Source organism: Aquarana catesbeiana, linkage group LG09 (genome assembly GCF_042186555.1).
Source record: "Aquarana catesbeiana isolate 2022-GZ linkage group LG09, ASM4218655v1, whole genome shotgun sequence".
Lineage (NCBI taxonomy): Eukaryota > Metazoa > Chordata > Amphibia > Anura > Ranidae > Aquarana > Aquarana catesbeiana.
The window spans coordinates 295,809,627-295,826,968 of NC_133332.1; the positions used below are offsets into that span (position 1 = coordinate 295,809,627).

At 42.9% G+C, this 17,342-nt stretch overlaps 1 long non-coding RNA gene across 2 annotated transcripts in view; it reads right to left on the bottom strand.

Moving 5' to 3' along the window:
* Nucleotides 1-434: 434 nt before the first annotated feature.
* Nucleotides 435-17,342, bottom strand: part of LOC141108653 (uncharacterized) — a 385,958-nt gene continuing 369,050 nt past the window's right edge. For both annotated transcript variants that reach the window (XR_012236103.1, XR_012236104.1), the window contains exons 6-7: nt 14,129-14,309; nt 435-3,850 (exon numbers count right to left, since the gene is read on the bottom strand). This is a non-coding gene — a long non-coding RNA (uncharacterized lncRNA). The remainder of the gene's footprint in view (nt 3,851-14,128; nt 14,310-17,342) is intronic.

Sequence of the window (17,342 nt, forward strand, 5' to 3'; positions counted from 1 at the left end):
CCTGGTGTAGGTCTACAATTTTGTTTCTGGTGTCCTTCGACAGCTCTTTGGTCTTCACCATAGTGAAGTTTGGAGTGTGACTGTTTGAGGTTGTGGACAGGTGTCTTTTATACTGATAACAAGTTTAAACAGGTGCCATTAATACAGGTAATGAGTGGAGGACAGAGGGGCCTCTTAAAGAAGAAGATACAGGTCTGTGAGAGCCAGAAATCTTGCTTGTTTGTAGGTGACCAAATACTTATTTTCCACCATAATTTGCAAATAAATTCTTTCAAAAATCAGACAATGTGATTGTCTGGATTTGTTTCCACATTTTGTCTCTCATAGTTGAGGTATACCTATGATGATAATTACGGGCCTCTCTCATCTTTTTAAGTGGGAGAACTTGCACAACTGGTGGCTGACTAAATACTTTTTTGCCCCACTGTACAACTCTATAAATTAGACCAAAATGAGGGACAAATGAGGAAGAAAGAGGAACAGAGGGACTTTGTTCCAAATCAGGGACAATCCCTCCAAATCTGGGACAGCTGGGAGCTATGCTTATGGTGCCTTAAAAGTCAATTTAGTAAATTTTTCTGTCTTCAAGTTGAGAAATTTAGAATGGGGCACCTATAAACCTGGTCTTAATTTATCCATGACTATATGTGCACCAATTTGGAGACTCTCAAAGCTATAGAGTTAGATCCCAGTATACAGAGAAGCCTTGGCCAGGCACTGCAGCTTCCACCTATTATTTGCAATTTGTGCAACTAATCCCTCTGGCAGTTTGGTTGTTCTTTGTAAGCTAGCTGGTAAGTGTGCTGGGAATTCTTCTTTGTGATGTGTAAAGCCCTTCCATGTGCACCTTACTGCAAAGGCTAGTTATAAATTGCAGTGGTTGCCACTTATCTGTACAGTTTGTCGGCCGGATATGGTATGGGGACACATTGGATGTCCTTAGCTGCCATTGTGCTCTTGCTGGGTGTCTAGCGTGTCCCTGTGCTTTAAGGAGGAAAGAGCTCCCTCCAGACAAACCTGCCATTTATGTTTCCACTGCTATATGTGCTTCAACTGGAAGATTCTCAAAACTATAGAGTCAGGACTGCAGTATAAAAGAGGAGCCTTGACGAGGCACTGCAAGTTTCACATTTTTTTTCAAATGTGTGCAACTAAACCCTCTGCTTTGAACTGTTAGACAGGGTAATTTTTTTTTTTTTTTTTGCAGGCTAGCTGCTAAGTGCGCTGGGAAATTTTTTTTGTTTGTGATGTGGCACCTACAGTATATTACCCACTTCCAGATCAGGCCTTTTCTGGTACTTTTTGTTTACATGTAACAATCAGTATTTTTTGCTAGAAAAGTACTTAGAGCCCCCACACATTATTATTTTTTAAAGCAGAGGCCCTATGAAATAAAATTGTGGTTGTTGCAATTTTTTATGTCATAAGGTATTTGCGCAGTGGGTTTTTCAAATACAATTGTTTAAGCAAAAAAACACAATACATAAACCAGTTTTTTTGTAAACTATAAAAAGATGATGTTACACCAAGTAACTAGATATCAAACACGTCAATGCTTTAAAACTGCGCACGCCTCTGCAGAGGTTCTCAGTATACCAATCCCTAAAACCCCAAGAGTAAGCCTCATGGGTTTAGTTGAGGAGGTTGTCCCTTCTTTGGCACACCGCACTTGACTTAATACAGGGCTGTTCTATGGTAGGAAGGCTATTCTATTACATTGGAAAAAAGCAAATGCTCCTACAATAACATACTGGAAAGGTCTGATGAACTCCGTAATCCACCTCTATAAGGCTACTTACATTTCTAGAGGCTGCAAGAAAAAATTCTACAAAGTATGGCAACCATGGTTGGACTCCTCAGCAACTGTGAGTTGATACAACTAACTCTAACCTAAAAGGTTACATAATCTCTCCACTTAGATTTAGGTGATGTAGTTTTTTTTTTTTTTTTTTTATCCCAATGTTGCATGCATATATGATTGCTCTACTAGTTATCCCCAAGTGTTTTAAATAGACAAGCGACACAATTGAGCTCTGATTAAGACTTTCTGGTGCAACTTTTATCCTGAACTAGTGCTGATGGTTGAGTTTGGGGGGGACGGGGGGGAGGAGTTTGTTAGATTCCAATTCAGTGGTTAGTTGGACTATGTTAGTTCCAATGTTAGCCCTGTGCGGCTAAGAGGTAAGAGTGTATGTTGCCCTCTAGACCTCTATGTTTTATGTCTGTATAATATGTGTGAAAAAACTCAATAAAAAGAATATATAATAAAAAAAAAACTGCGCATGCCTCTGCAATGGTGACAAAAATTACGTAAATGTTGTTATCGATAGGTAACGATTAAAAAGCCTGGCTACCACTTTAGATGTACAGAGGAGGTTCAGTGATAGAATTACTGCCCATGATCTGACGTTCGCGGTGATACCTCATATGTGTGGGATGATCGATGTTTGCGATCGCCCTTGTGTTTACGTTTTTTCTTTAATTATACATTTTTTTTATTTTTACACTGTTGCTTTAATTTTTTCTTTAATCACTTTTATGATGTAAACATCCTTGTGACAGCAATAGGCATGTGACAGGTACTCTTTCTGGAGAGATCTGGAGTCTATAAGATCCCAAATTCCCTTAAAAGCAGTCAAAACACCAAGATCTGTTTTCGAATGCTTTCGATTTTTAAAAAATGACGCCGTTGACACCTGTGTAAACCGGAAGTTATGTCTCATGCTCCCTTCTGGGTTACCATAGCAGAGAGATAAACAAAGCCAATCGCGGCTTTGTTCGGCTTTCTGACCAGCCGGCGAAAATTCCGGGAGAGCCCAAGCAAGCAATGGAAGGTGGTGAGATGGGGGTACTCGTGAAAATGCTCCGATACCCAAAATCGATACCTATGCGATGTGATTTGGACAGGAAGGGCACCGCAGTCCTGTTCAAGTCCCATATAATTCTTTGCAGAGCAATTTGAGCCCATTTATTTTGTATGGACTCAAATCGCACTGCAAAGGTATTGTGATCAAAAGTATCGGTACTCGTTCTTGCCGATAAAAATCCGGTATCGGTGCAACCCTAGTTACTATGACCCTATAAGTTTGGTATCTATCGCTCTAGCCAGCCAAAACCAATACCTATGCTGTGTGAATTGAGCTCATACAAAATGAATGGGCTCAAATTGCACTGCAAAGAATTGCTTGCGATTTGAACAGGAACACGCTTGTCCTAGTGATTTCAGCCTTGGTTCACACAGGAGCGGTGTGGAAATTTCATGCGATTCAGACAGGAATTGCATCACGTTCCTTTCAAATCGCATGCGAGTCTTTGCAGTGCAGTTTGAGCCCAGTCATTTTGTATGGGCTCAAATCGCACCGCAAAGGTATCGGTACTCACTAATAAAAATCCGGTATTGGTGCAACCCTAGTTACTATTTGGTATCTATGGCTTTAGTCAGATTATGATCATGAAAATCCTTGTATGTATTCATGCAACCTGCCAAGCTGAAACCTCAAAATGACAAACCGACTCTTAGTAAGCATCCTCTATCTACAGTTAAAGCTCAATAAAAGTTGAAATTGCCTTGAAATGGTATTTTTAATGATGAGCAATTTCATTCATAAATCAGCTTAGTCAATTATCAGATTTAAAATGTGTTGATTCTTCCAAATGAAATGTTAGCCATTTGTTGGAAAATATTCACCAAACTGCGCAGTTTTCAAATAGAGATGATTTTAAATGATGTATAATAATACATTTTTCTTTGTGCTGTTGAAAATGCGTTTTTACTGCAGCACCCAGCCCGGAGTTCTTCTTTGATTCAAAACACAGCTCCATATCAAGATGTTACAGTTCTCAGCACAGTCTATTCAAAGGAAAGCACAAGAGATAGTGTTTTACAAGAATTTCCTATCAAATTAGGTATTCTAGGCTGATATAGTGATAAGAAACCTCGGCCCATCATTTAGAAAACACAAGAAATAGATATTACGGAGTATCTTTTTGAAAGGTACTAGTTCCTTTTACCCAGTTTTCAAGGAAAATTTACGGCTGATTATGTTAATCTGAAATCACCCCGTACAATATCCGAGCTTCTAGGTAACATCACACACACAATTATTGGTTTATTAATAAGGACTAGGGATGGGTCGAACAACCCCTGTTCGGTTCGCACCAGAACTTTTGAACATCGCAAAAGTTCGGAAACTGGATAACGAACCCCACTGAAGTCTATGGGACCCGAACTGGAAAAATCAAAAGTGCCAATTTTGAAGGCTTATATGCAAGTATTCAGGCATACAATGGTTATGGGGATCCAGGTACTGCCCTGAGGGGCATGTATCAATGAAACAAAGTTTGTAAAAAAAGTCATTTTTAAATGAGCAGTGATTTATTGATGCTTAAAGTGAAAGCACAAAAATGAAAAATTCCTTTCAATATAGTGCCTGGGGGATCCCCTTGGTCTACCTGTAAATTGGCACATCTGTACCGTGTATAGAAGCTGCTGCAGCAATAATTGCATTTATAAAGCCCAAAAAAATATGACATTTTCCCTGCAAGCTTGTAGTGCAATGTAGTGCACTGGGAACAAGATTAGAGATTTTTTGGATAAATTCTGGTGTCTCTTCCACAGACTTTGGTGCAGAAAAAAAATTGGTCTTTGGGTGTTGGTGGTGGTATTGAGGTACTCTTGATGAAAGCAAGAATTGGCCTTGTTGTCAAAAATTGCAATGATATGCACCTGTCAAAAGGAAAAATTGGTCTTTGGGTGTTAATTGTGCCCATGAAACCTACACCCCAAAGAAATCTTCCAGATGAAATCAACACCCACAACACTTTAGGCAGCCTAGAAGTCCTGCAGAGATTCCACCTCCCAAAAACACTTAATCAGCGACATCAGCTTCAGGGGCTTCATAGCTGCTGGTAATCCAGGACTGATTCATTTTGATAAATGCCAGACTTCCACGGAGTCTGTCGACAGATGCGCTCTATTACCAGTAACAAAACCTCCAGCAGCACTGAATGCCTGTTTGGAAAGCACGCTGGATGCAGGGCAGCCCAGTAGCTCATTTGCATACTGGGAAAGTTCTGGCCAATGGGCTATTCTCATGACCCAGTAAGCCAGTGAATTGTCGACTGGAAAGCTCTCCATCTGTTTTCACCCCTAGATAATCATCCACCATGTGATGCAGATGCTGCCGATCAAGGATGAGCTCCGGCGTGTTCGCAAGCTGCATGTGCTGAGCCCACCAGGAAGTCGGCACTGCGCTGCGCTTATTACAGGCAGTGAGACATTTCCCGATCTCTGCAGCCACACATACCAGGAAATGTGTCACTACTTGTGATTAGCACTGTGCAGTGCCGACTTCCTGGCGGGCTTGGCACGTGCAGTTTGCGAACACGCCAGAGCTCATCCTTACTGCCGATGGGATGTGACAGCCCTGGGTGCGAGGACTAAAAAAATTGTGAAATGCATCACATGGGTGGCCACCTTCTCCACCGCTCCTCTCTTGACCAACAGAAGTCTCAAAACTACATTTTCCATGACACTGTAACCTCCCAAAGCTAGGAAAAGTGTTAAACTCCTCTTTAAAGGGGTCCTCAAGAGATTTCATCTTCTGCAGTCTCTGTGGGGACGGGATGAGTTCTGAGACTTTGCCATTGTAGCGGTGGTCAAGGAGGGTTGCCAACTAATAGTGATCCTTTTCCTTTACGCCACGCATTCTTGGGTCCTTTCGCAGGCTTTGAAGCATGAGGGAGCCCATGCACTGCAAATTTGCGGAGGCACGAGAAGCAGACTCCTCTGGGTCCATGAGGATTATAGTGTCTGGAACTGCTTCCTCTCAGCCACGTACTACTCCCAAGTGTTCTGGGGATGGACAACTATATCTTACTGTTTGATGTATGTCTTCCTCTGCTTTAATGCCTCCAAAACTGCCAGAATCCTCCTCCTCCCTCTCTGCAGAACAATGGTGTCTGCATAAAGTGGGCCTTGAGAGGAAAGGAAGTCCTCCTCTTTCTCCCGCTGCTCTGCCTCAAGTGTCCTGTCCATAATGCCATGCAGAGTCTGCTCCAGCAGAAACACAACAGGGATTGTGTCACTGATGCATGCATTGTCACGGCTCACCATCCTTGTGGCCTCCTCAGATGGTGACAGGTACAGTGCGTGTATCCTTTATGAGTAGCCATTGGCTTAGGGAAAAAAAAACAAGCCGACCTGAGCCTGTCATTGTGCCATGGCCTGTCATTGTGACAGGTACTTGTTGATGGCCTTCTGCTGCATGTGCAGCCGCTGCAGCATTGCCAAAGTCGAGTTCCACCTAGTGGGCATGTCACAAATCAGGAGGTTTATGGGCAGGTGGAATTTCCGCTGAATTTCGCCCAACCGCGCACTGGCTGTGTATGACCGCCTGAAATGGCTACAGACTCTTCTGGCCTGCTTTAGCAGATCTTCCTGGGTACCTATTTAGGAAATGCTGCACCACCAAATTGAGGACATGTGCCAGGCATGGTACATGTGTCAACTTTGCCTGTCTAAGGGCGGACAGGAGGTTTGTGCCATTATCGCACACCACCATTCCTGGCTCCAGCTGGCATGGTGTGCACCACCTCTGGGCCTACCCCTGCAGAGCTGCAAGAATCTCTGCTCCCTTGTGGTTCCTGTTGTCTAGACACACCAGCTGAAGCACTGCATGGCACCTTTTAGACTAAATCATTGAATAGCCCCTTTAGGGGGTACTTGTGGTTCATAGGACAATTCAGCAGAGGAGGGCATGGAGGAGGGGGTAGAGCTGTTAAATCTCGCATTATTACTACTAGCTGTATGGAGACGTGGGGGGCACAACAAGCTGCAGCACTGAGCCCTGTCCTGCATCCTTCCGAGTTGCAAGGAGAGTTACCCAGTATGCTGTGACCGAAATATATCATCCCTGACCATTCTTGCTGGACCAACATTGCCTTCCACATGATGGTACAGAGCTGGAATGGCCTTACATAAAAAGAAATAGCGAATGGGAACCTGCTATTGTGGTACAGCACATTCTGCAAATTCACGGAAGGGGGCAGAATCCACCAGATGGAAAGGCAGAAGTTGTAGAGCCAGCAGCTTTGACAAGCTTGCATTTAGATGCTGGGCATGTGGGTGGCAGTGACTGTATTTTTTTTTTATTTTGCCGCAGCAGATGCGGCAGAGAAATTTGCCGGCTACAGCTGGTCACCCTGTGCTATACCATCATCCCTGTCAGTGGAGACTGCTGAGAGGTCATGAGGTATAGCGGGGGCAGACTGAGGTAAGGAGTAAGGAGGAGGAACAAAACTGCGCCCCTTTTATGTGGCTTTCAGGTACTCTTGACAACAGAGTGAGTGGTGGGAGGTTAAATGCCTTGTCAAGCATGTGGTACCCAAATGGCTGGTGTTTTTGCCACGCTTAACAAAGTTTGCAAATTGCAACAGTGTGATCGGCTGCATATGTGCTAAAAAAGGCCCAGACAGCTGAGCTGTGGGAAGTGGGCCAGGAGATAACAGGTCCACAATGTAAGCAAAATTAAAAATAAATCTTGTGAGCCACACTGGTCCTGTGCCCAACATGTACTACCTCCAGCTGCGTGCGCTGATCACGTTTCATATATCGTGCAAAGGTATCATTGGAGAAATGTGCACTGCGCTTGAGTAACCCAAAAAATATTAATAAATTAAACAAAATCCAATTGTGTAAATCAAGCTATGCAATACCAATTCTGTACTCTTATACATAAAGTGCAATGTTCAAAATAAGTGTATAATATTAAACAATAAAGTGCATAGATAAAACAAGTGTTTATTGCTCCATAAAAGACATCTTGAGTGCCCTAATAGATTTCAACAAAAGTGCTTAGTGCTCCATATAGGGCTCCGTCCTGGGTTGTGCATTATCATTACTAGCTCAATTCGGCCGACATCTTTAGATAGGCTTAGCACTGAGTAACATTCGGTAGATATCCCACACTGACTGTTTTTTTCCATTAGCTATGGTCAGTACTATGAGATAGGCTTTGACATCAAAATACAAGCTGTAGTATAACACTAGAGTGTCCGCGATCTATGGCAAAATGGCCGCGGTCGCCTTATATAAACCTGTAGAGCATCCGTCCAATCATATCCCCCTGATGAAGACACGTGATCCCTGTGTCGAAGATGCGTGGGGGAGGGGCCAGGACGGAGAGAGCAACACAGACCACACACAGCATTATTCCACCACAGCATACCGCACCATACGCCCAGCGATCTTTTATTTTATCATTTGGAGGCTGTTATAGAATGGTACACTGACGCACCAGTACCATGTGAGTACCCCAATGTGGGGAGCGTTTTTTATATAATAAAGTATTTGGCTATATTACACTGTATAGTTTCTTTCTCATTCTACATTGTTTCCAGCTGGAGGAATATATCTGATACCAATACTGAGCCCGGGGGGGGCTCCAAAGCGTGTTTTGACTCAGGGTAGCAGCTGGGTCACACGCTCTGAGGTGAGCACATTAGCTTAAGGGGGCCACTGAAGTGCACCGGAGCATGGTTTGCAACACTCATGATATTTTGGCATGATGATTGATATCACAGTTGGACACCACCTGCACGCACTGATTTGATATCACAGTTGGACATTACCTGCACGTACTGATTTGGAGTGCTATATAGAACTTTTTTTCACTTGTTATTTTTCAATAATTTATCAGGGCAGGCAAGATGCCTTATATGGAGCACTAAGCACTTTTGTTGAAATCTATTAGGGCACTCAAGATGTCTTTTATGGAGCAATAAGCACTTGTTTTATCTATGCACTTTATTGTTTACTATTATACACTTATTTTGCACATTGCACTTTATGTATAAGAGTACAGAATTATTATTGCATAGTTTGATTTACATGCACGTAATTGGATTTTGTTTAATTTATTAATATTTTTTGGGTTGCTCAAGCGCAGCGCATATTTTTCCAATAGTTCCACAATGTAATAGAATTAGGTGGCTGCTCTTTACTCTTCCATGATGGCTGCCTCGTTGGGGTTGTACCTCACCCTCACTTTCCTCCTCTGCACTAACCGCCACCCAAGTCACGTCAGTGATCTCATCATCATCATCTCTTCCATCCTCATTACCACTGGAGACAACTTGGCAATACGCTGCGGCTGGGGGAACATGACTGCCAATTTGTGTACTAGTGTTCTCCCCTCTCTGTAGGCTCATATTCCTGCCTTCCTCAACCTCAGAACCAACATCTGAATCAAATAATGGCTGTGCATCGTCAAGGAGCAAGTGGCTGACGCTGTGTTCGAATAACTCAACTGACTCTTCTATGCCTGATGCTGGGGCTATGGCAGGAATAGCTGTGGACAAGGAAGCGGGTTTAGCCACCCTGGCTGCTGCAGTGGACTGTGCACCTGTCTCTGCTTGGGTAATGGAGGATGGTTTAGTAAGCCAGTCCACCACCTCCTCTGAGCACTATGGCTGGATAGCATGGACAACATCACTAAACAGAGGAAATGATGCCCTGCCTGAGGACTGACCACGTCCACCTTTTCCTGTGGACACGTACGCTGCTTGCCCCCTCACAGTGCCATGGGAATGTCTGCTTCTCCTTGTTGCCTTCCCAGACATGATGGGGGGTGCTTATTAACAAAATGTAATAAAGATGTGGAAATGTGTATGTGGATGCAATTTAATCAATGGAACGTAGAGCTTGGTGCACTTTAGTACTCACTACATTCCACTGATACACTATCATATACTGCAGTAAAACTGCACTGACAAACTTCTATACACTACGTCAAACGTGCACTAACGCACTGAAATCTACAGCGTTAAACTTGCAGTAACGCAATGAAACATACGGCGCTAAATGTGCACTAACGCACAGAAATATACTGCATTAAACATGCACTAATGCACTGAAATATATGACGTTAAACTTGCAGTAAATCACTGAACTATATTGGGGTTAAACTGAAGGTAACGCACTGAAATATACAGCATTAAGCTTGCAGTAATGCACTGAACAATACTGCATTAAACGGAAGGTAACGCACTGAAATATACTGCGTTAAACATGCACCAACGCACAGAAATATACTGTGTTAAATGGCACGCAACACACTGAAATATACTGGGGTTAAACTTGCATTAACCCACTGAAATATACTGTGTTAAACATGCAGTAATGCACATAAATATATTGCGTTAAATGGCATGTAACACACTGAAATATGCAACATTAAACTTGCAGTAACCCACTGAACTATACTGCATTAAATTGAAGGTAACGCACTGAAATATATGGCGTTAAACTTGCAGTAACACACTGAACTATACTGCATTAAACGGAAGGTAACGCACTGAAATACTGCGTTAAACGTGCACTAACGCACAGAAATATAATGTGTTAAATGCCATGCAATGCACTTAAATACACTGCATTAAACGGAAGGTAACGCACTAAAATATACAGTGTTAAATTTGCAGTAACACACTGAACTATACTGCATTAAACGGAAGGTAACGCATTGAAATATATGGCATTAAACTTGCAGTATCGCACTGAACTATAATGCGTTAAATGGAAGGTAATGCACTGAAATATACTGTGTTAAACGTGCACTAATGCACAGAAATATATTGCGTTAAATGTCACATAACGCACTGAAATATACAACGTTAAACTTGCAGTAACTCACTGAACTATACTGCATTAAACAGAAGGTAATGCACTGAAATATATGGCGTTAAATTTGCAGTAACGCACTGAACTATACTGCATTAAACGTGTACCAACACACAGAAATCTACTGTGTTAAATGGCACATAACGCACTGAAATATATAACGTTAAACTTGCAGTAACTCACTGAACTATACTGCATTAAACGGTAACGCACTGAAATATATGGCCTTAAAGTTGCAGTAACGCACTGAACTATACTGGGGTTAAACTTGCACCAACACACAGAAATATACTGTGTTAAATGGCACATAACACACTGAAATATACGGTGTTAAACTTGCAATAACGCACTGAAAAACACGACATTAAACGTAGGGTAACGCACTGAAATATGGCTGGGGGCAGAGACTAGAGGTTAGCTGACTGGTGAGGAATGTTAAGTGGGAGGGGCTAGAGGAGACCCCATCTCTTGATTTCGGCATAGGTGTGTCAGGGCTGGGCTCAGTCCTTCCTTCTCTGAGCTGGCCGCTCAGCTGTCGGCTAATTGCCAGCTCCCATCTCTCTCCACAGTTACCCAGCTGTTGTTGATTCTGCTCATCAGTCCTGCCTACTTAAAGTCATCCAGCTCACTTGATCTCTGCCTTCTCCTTTGTCAACATCACAGAGATTTTCTCCAGCGTTCCTGTTGAAGACTTGCTCGGCTGACGTTCCTTATGGCTCCTGATCCTGCTTGCTGTACTACTACGTTTATCTCTGGCTCTCTGGCATTTGCTTGGCTGTCTAAATGATCCGGTTACTGAACTCTGGCTTGTTTTGACTACGCTTACTCTGTTTACTTAATTATTATTATTAAACAAGTGTGATTTAACTTACTTCTGTCTCGGTCTGATTCATGGTTTCTGATAAGGTGTCACTGCTATGATACATCACAAAGTCAGAGCCACAGTGAAGCTGGAGACACAGTTAGTAACACTACCTGTGATTATAGTTGACATTATAAGTCCCCACTACAGTTCTCAGATCAGCAGATGACCTTGATCAAAAGCACCTAAGCTGGCTGATCAGAACTCCCCCCAGCAATACCACTCATCCCATTACCCCCACCCCCACCATGGAGTAAGAGAAGAAAAAAAATGGAGAATACGTGGAAGGGAGAGGAAAAGAGGGGGAGAAACAAAGAAAAAGGGAGAGAAAGAATAAGAGAAAAAACAAGAAAGACGGCTAGAGAGAGGGATGGGGGAAAAAAAACAAGAAATTTAGGATAGAGACAGATAAAAGGGAAAGAAAGGAGAACAAAGAGAGAGGGTGGTACATCCTAAAATGTACCATAAGGGATTTTAATACTGTGGAAGGGACTCAGGGAACACGAAATGTCCTTGGGTTACTCGGGTACTCAGATGGGCTGTGACAGGTACTTTGATGGGCTGGTAACAGGTCCTCTTTATTGGGGGGGCAATCAGTGTGCTTGGTGTATACTGTAGGTGGTAAAAAGCTGTTACCGCAATCTCCTCCTCACACATGATCAGTGTGCTAGGAGGAGAGCCTAGTAACAGCTCGTTACTGTGGATTTCATTGTGATCAGTGTGACAAGCCTCGTCCCCAATCGCCGCTCGTGTGCGTGCTGTGCACGAGGACAATGCATGTGACCGGCTGTGATTGGACACAGCCGGGCACGTGGTAAAGAGATGATTTTTATTGGCTCTTCACACTGATCTGGGATGGGCTGCATCCCGAGGGACAAGCCTCATCCCCGATCGCCGCACTGACAGAATTTCTGATCGTGTGTATGGGGCATGACACTTTGACTGGGAGGGAATATTGGCAATGAAAACAGAACAGAAATGGGAATTCTTGAAAAAGACTATGTGAATTCACTGCAAAATATATTAAAAATAAAACCTATGTGGCTCATAGCCAAAGTTAAAAAAGCTATAAATAATTAAAGAGCTTTTAAAAAATATAAAAATGAAGGAACACTATTCATTGTTTAAATGTTACAAAGAACATAACAGAATATGAAAAAAAGAAATCAAGGCTGCAAAAATTCAAAATGAAGGACAGATTGCAAAGGGTAGTAAAACAAACCCCCCAAAAATTCTTCAAATATATTAATAGTAAAAAGGTGAGGTCTGAGCTTTACAAAAAAATCTAGAGTGGTTGATTGTGGACAAAGAGGGGGTAAATTGATTAAATACCTTCTTCGGCTCTGTGTATACATAGGTGCATGGGGGAGCTTATGTCTATAATGGGGATGGTATTGATACAGCTCAAAATTAATATGGTCCAGAAATATTTAGACAGAATAATAGTGAATAAAGCACCTGAGCCAGATGGCATCCACCCACAGATCCAAAAAGAATTGAGCTCTGTCATTTCAAAGCCATTGTTTCTAATATTTAAGGACTTTTTAATGACTGGAATGGTACCACCGGTTTGGCGTAAGGCCAATGTGGTGCCTATATTTAAACATATCGACCATGGCGAGGCCTGTTCTGAGTGGAACCTGTCCAGTTAAACCACTGTATGGTCTTGGCCACCATGCTGCAGCTCAGTTTCAGGGTCTTGACAATCTTCTTATAGCCTAGACCATCTTTATGTAAACAATTCTTTTTTTCAGATTTTCAGAGAGTTCTTTGCCATGAGGTCCCATGTTGAATTTCCAGTGACCAGTATGAGAGAGTGAGAGCGATAACACCAAATGTAACACACCTAAGACCTTGTAACACTAACGAGTCACATGACACTGGGGAGGGAAAACGGCTAATTGGGCCAAATTTGGACATTTTCACTTAGTGGGGTACTCACTTTTGTTGCCAGCAGTTTAGACATTAAAGGCTGTGTCTTGAGTTATTTTGAGGGGGCAGCAAATTTACACTGTTATACAAGCTGTACACTCACCACTTTACATTGTAGCAAAGTGTAATTTCTTCAGTTTTGACACATGAAAAGATATAATAAAATATTTACAAAAATGTGAGGGGTGTACTCACTTTTATGAGATACTGTATATATTCTGGCTGCCTCGGAGGGGACAGGGAGGGGGCGGGATGAGTACCGTACATAAAGGAAAATTTCCTGTTTACACGGCGGCCTCTGTAAAAGGAAGTCCCGCTGCCATTGGACGACTGTTCTGTCCATCATAGGAGGCGGGACTTTGTATATTAAAGAGGCCACAGAGAAAACACGAGTTTCTCCTGTATGTACTCTGTTGGCGCTCATCTCACCCCCCTCCGAGGCTGAAGATGGGCATCGATCAGGCTGCACTGATGGCAATGGTGAGTCTGCATTCATGGCAATGGTGAGTCTGCATTAATGGCAATTATAAGGCTACATTCATGGCAGTGGTGGGGCTGCATTCATGGCAGTGGTGAGGCTGCAGATGGGCACTGAACATATTAGCAATCTGGTTATGATGGACAAATAAAGATCAATGAAAAGTCTGAAATACCTTTACTAGAGAACATTCTGTCCCAAGCTCACTTCACTGCTAGACATAAGTTTGCAGTCACTGGCATTTAGTCATACGTTCTCCGTTGGGTTAGAACAGTTTTGTTTCTGCTTTCCTTTCCTTTTCCTTAATATGCAATCTTTATTCTTCAGGATGAGCCCTCTTCTTTCTGCCATGTTTTCTGTAATATAGTGTAAAAAGAGAAATTCAGCAGTAAAAATTGGACCCCTTTGTAGTGGGCACAGCAGGCGGACGGGTCTGAAAAACGTTCTGATCTCACTACTATCATCTTTGAGTGTTAAAGGAAAGCTATAATGGATCTATGTGCATTTGTTCATGGTGAACCTTTTTTTAAGGTCATCTTATTCAGTTCTGACCTACCTCCTTGTATAACCGCCACATTACTGCTTTAGAAAAAACTATGGAAAAAAGTTAAAAAATATATTACCTTACACCCAGCTTCCATCAGCAATGTCTAAACAATGATGACAAAGAGATCCTTCCAGCAAGATCCTGGAGAAACCCAAATATTGCAAGAAGACGTTTTTGTGTTCCCAGGATCTCTCCAGAGGAATAGTGACATCACCCTATACTGTGCAGGAGCTGGGTGTAAGGTAAACTATATTTTCTATCTTTTCTCCCACAGTGTTTCTTTTTTAGTTTTGCTACTTTAATGCAGCTTTAAGATATAAAGTTACATAGGTTGAAAAAAGACCATCAAGTTAAACCAATCTCTTTCAACAAGGTCCATCTAGTTCAACCAATAGAAGCGTTAATATGTTTTTACTATATACACAGTATATAATTTGCTTTACAAATATACATTTTTTTTAATGTGACACAGGATATTAAGAGAACTTTGTTTTTTTGTATAGCAAAAGCACAGCAGAACATGTCACCTTTCAGACATGATGTCTCCCATTGAGACCTGAAACAGAACCACATGTGGGAGAGGAGAAAGGGGCAAGAGTCGCTACTTATACTCAGCTTCAGCTATTGAGCTCTGTAACCTACAGCTTTTTTCTAAAGGTAATTAAAAAAAAGGGGGCAGACGTAAAGTGATTATAAACGATTGCCTTGTAAAGCAACCCATTCAGTTTAAAATTGAAATGAAAGGCAAACATTTGTGTATAGATATAAAAAAAACATTAAAAATACCTTTTTTTCCCTTTTTTTATTTTAATAAGTGATCACATTCCCTCTGTTCTCAGCTGCATAAGAGCTAGGGGGAGGAGAAGTAGCAGCACACTGAGCTTCCCAGTGAATGGCTGTGCAGCAGGAGGGGGGGGTGTCAGGACAAGTCTGATCATTGGAGGAGAGCAGGCTGAGTTCCCAGCACAGCTGGAGAACTGACCATGGTGAGCTCTCCTGCTTAGTATGGTTAATTGTTAACAGGAAAGCAGAGGGACTGGCAGAAACCAATACAAAGAACAGGATGCTTTTTATTGTACAGCAGGTACATATCAGGAATTCGAAATGCTGGGGTAACAAGTTGATGTCCTTTTTAATGCATGCCACTATTCTGTTTCCTTTGTTAGCAGCAGCTTGGCATTGCATGCCATTGCTGAACCTATCATCTACTAGGACCCCCAGGTCCTTTTCCATCCTAGATTCCCCCAGAGGTTCTCCCCCCAGTGTATAGATTGCATTCATATTTTTGCCACCCAAATGCATAATTTTACATTTTTCTACATTGAACCTCATTTGCCATGTGGTTGCCCACCCCATTAATTTGTTCAGATCTTTTTGCAAGGTTTCCACATCCTGCAGGGAAGTTATTGACCTGCTTAGCGTAGCATCATCCGCAAATACAGAGATTGAACGGTTTACCCCATCCTCCAGGTCGTTTATGAACAAAATAAATAGGATTGGTCCCAGCATAGAACCCTGGAGGACCCCACTACCCACCTCTGACCATTCCGAGTACTCCCCATTTATCACCGCCCTCTGAGCTCGACCTTGTAGCCAGTTTTCAATCCATGTACTCACCCTATGGTCCATGCCAACAGACCTTACTTTGTAAAAGTAAACGTTTATGGGGAACTGAGTCAAATGCTTTTGCAGATACACCAATTCCTGCCTTCCTTTATCTAGATGGCAACTCACCTCCTCATAGAAGGTTAATATATTTGTTTGGCAAGAACGATTCTTCATGAATCCATGCTGATTACTGCTAATGATACCGTTCTTGTTACTAAAATGTCATGTCACCTTGAGGTTAGGTGACAGATGCACACCATTGGGATCAGGAGTGCACCGCAAGGTAGTGGACCCCACGGCTGACTGCTGCGGATGGGAGTCAGGGTGGTAAGGAAGGCAGGGCTGCTGGAACACCAACACGGATCCCACCGGGGTTAGAGTGTAAGATTCCCTGGGGCACAGAGCCTAAGAGCCAGCAGGTGTTCACCAGAGCCTCTAGTGGTGAGGATGGACTGGGCTGCAACTGGCTCCAGGTCACGGCCCCCAGGGTCCCCCAGCTCACACCCACAGTAGGCGACAGGAGGATAGGGATAGTAAGGGAATAAGCCAAGGTCAGGGCCACAAGCAGACAAGGACAACAGAGTTCACGCCAAGGTTCAGGGTCAAAGGCAAATAGGGATAGTCGGGGACACGCCAAAGGTCAGGCTCACGAGCAGACAGGAATAGTTGAGAACACGCCAAGGTCGGCAACAGAAACAAACGCAGAGCACACGGCAGGCAGGAACAGGAAGCCAAAACACACAAAGGTTGATCAGCAGGGCTGGCCTGCAGAGCAGAGGTTAATATAGAGTTCTCTTGATAGGAGCTGAGGTGGAGCCATGCTAGAGGAGAGTTTATAAAAGCAGTCAGGTGAGAGTCAGCTGGTCTTTAGAGATGAACACATGGAGACAGGTAAGCTGACAGACAAAACTCTATTGAATAACCATGACATTATCCCCCTCTTACAAGGCCTCCCCCTTCCCCATCTGGGACCAGGTTTATAGGGGAACTTCAAATGAAACTTCCTCAACAGACGAGGTGCAAAGACCTCAGAAGCCTTGATCCACGACCTCTCCTCAGGACCAAACCCCTTCCAATGCACGAGGTACTGGAGAATGCCTCTACAGAGTCGGGAATCCAAAATTTGGCTAACTTCGTACTCCTGATTATCCTCAGAGACCGGCGCTGCGGTAGAGAGAGGATGAGAGAACTTATTGAGGACTAAAGGCTTCAGAAGGGCAACATGGAAGGACTT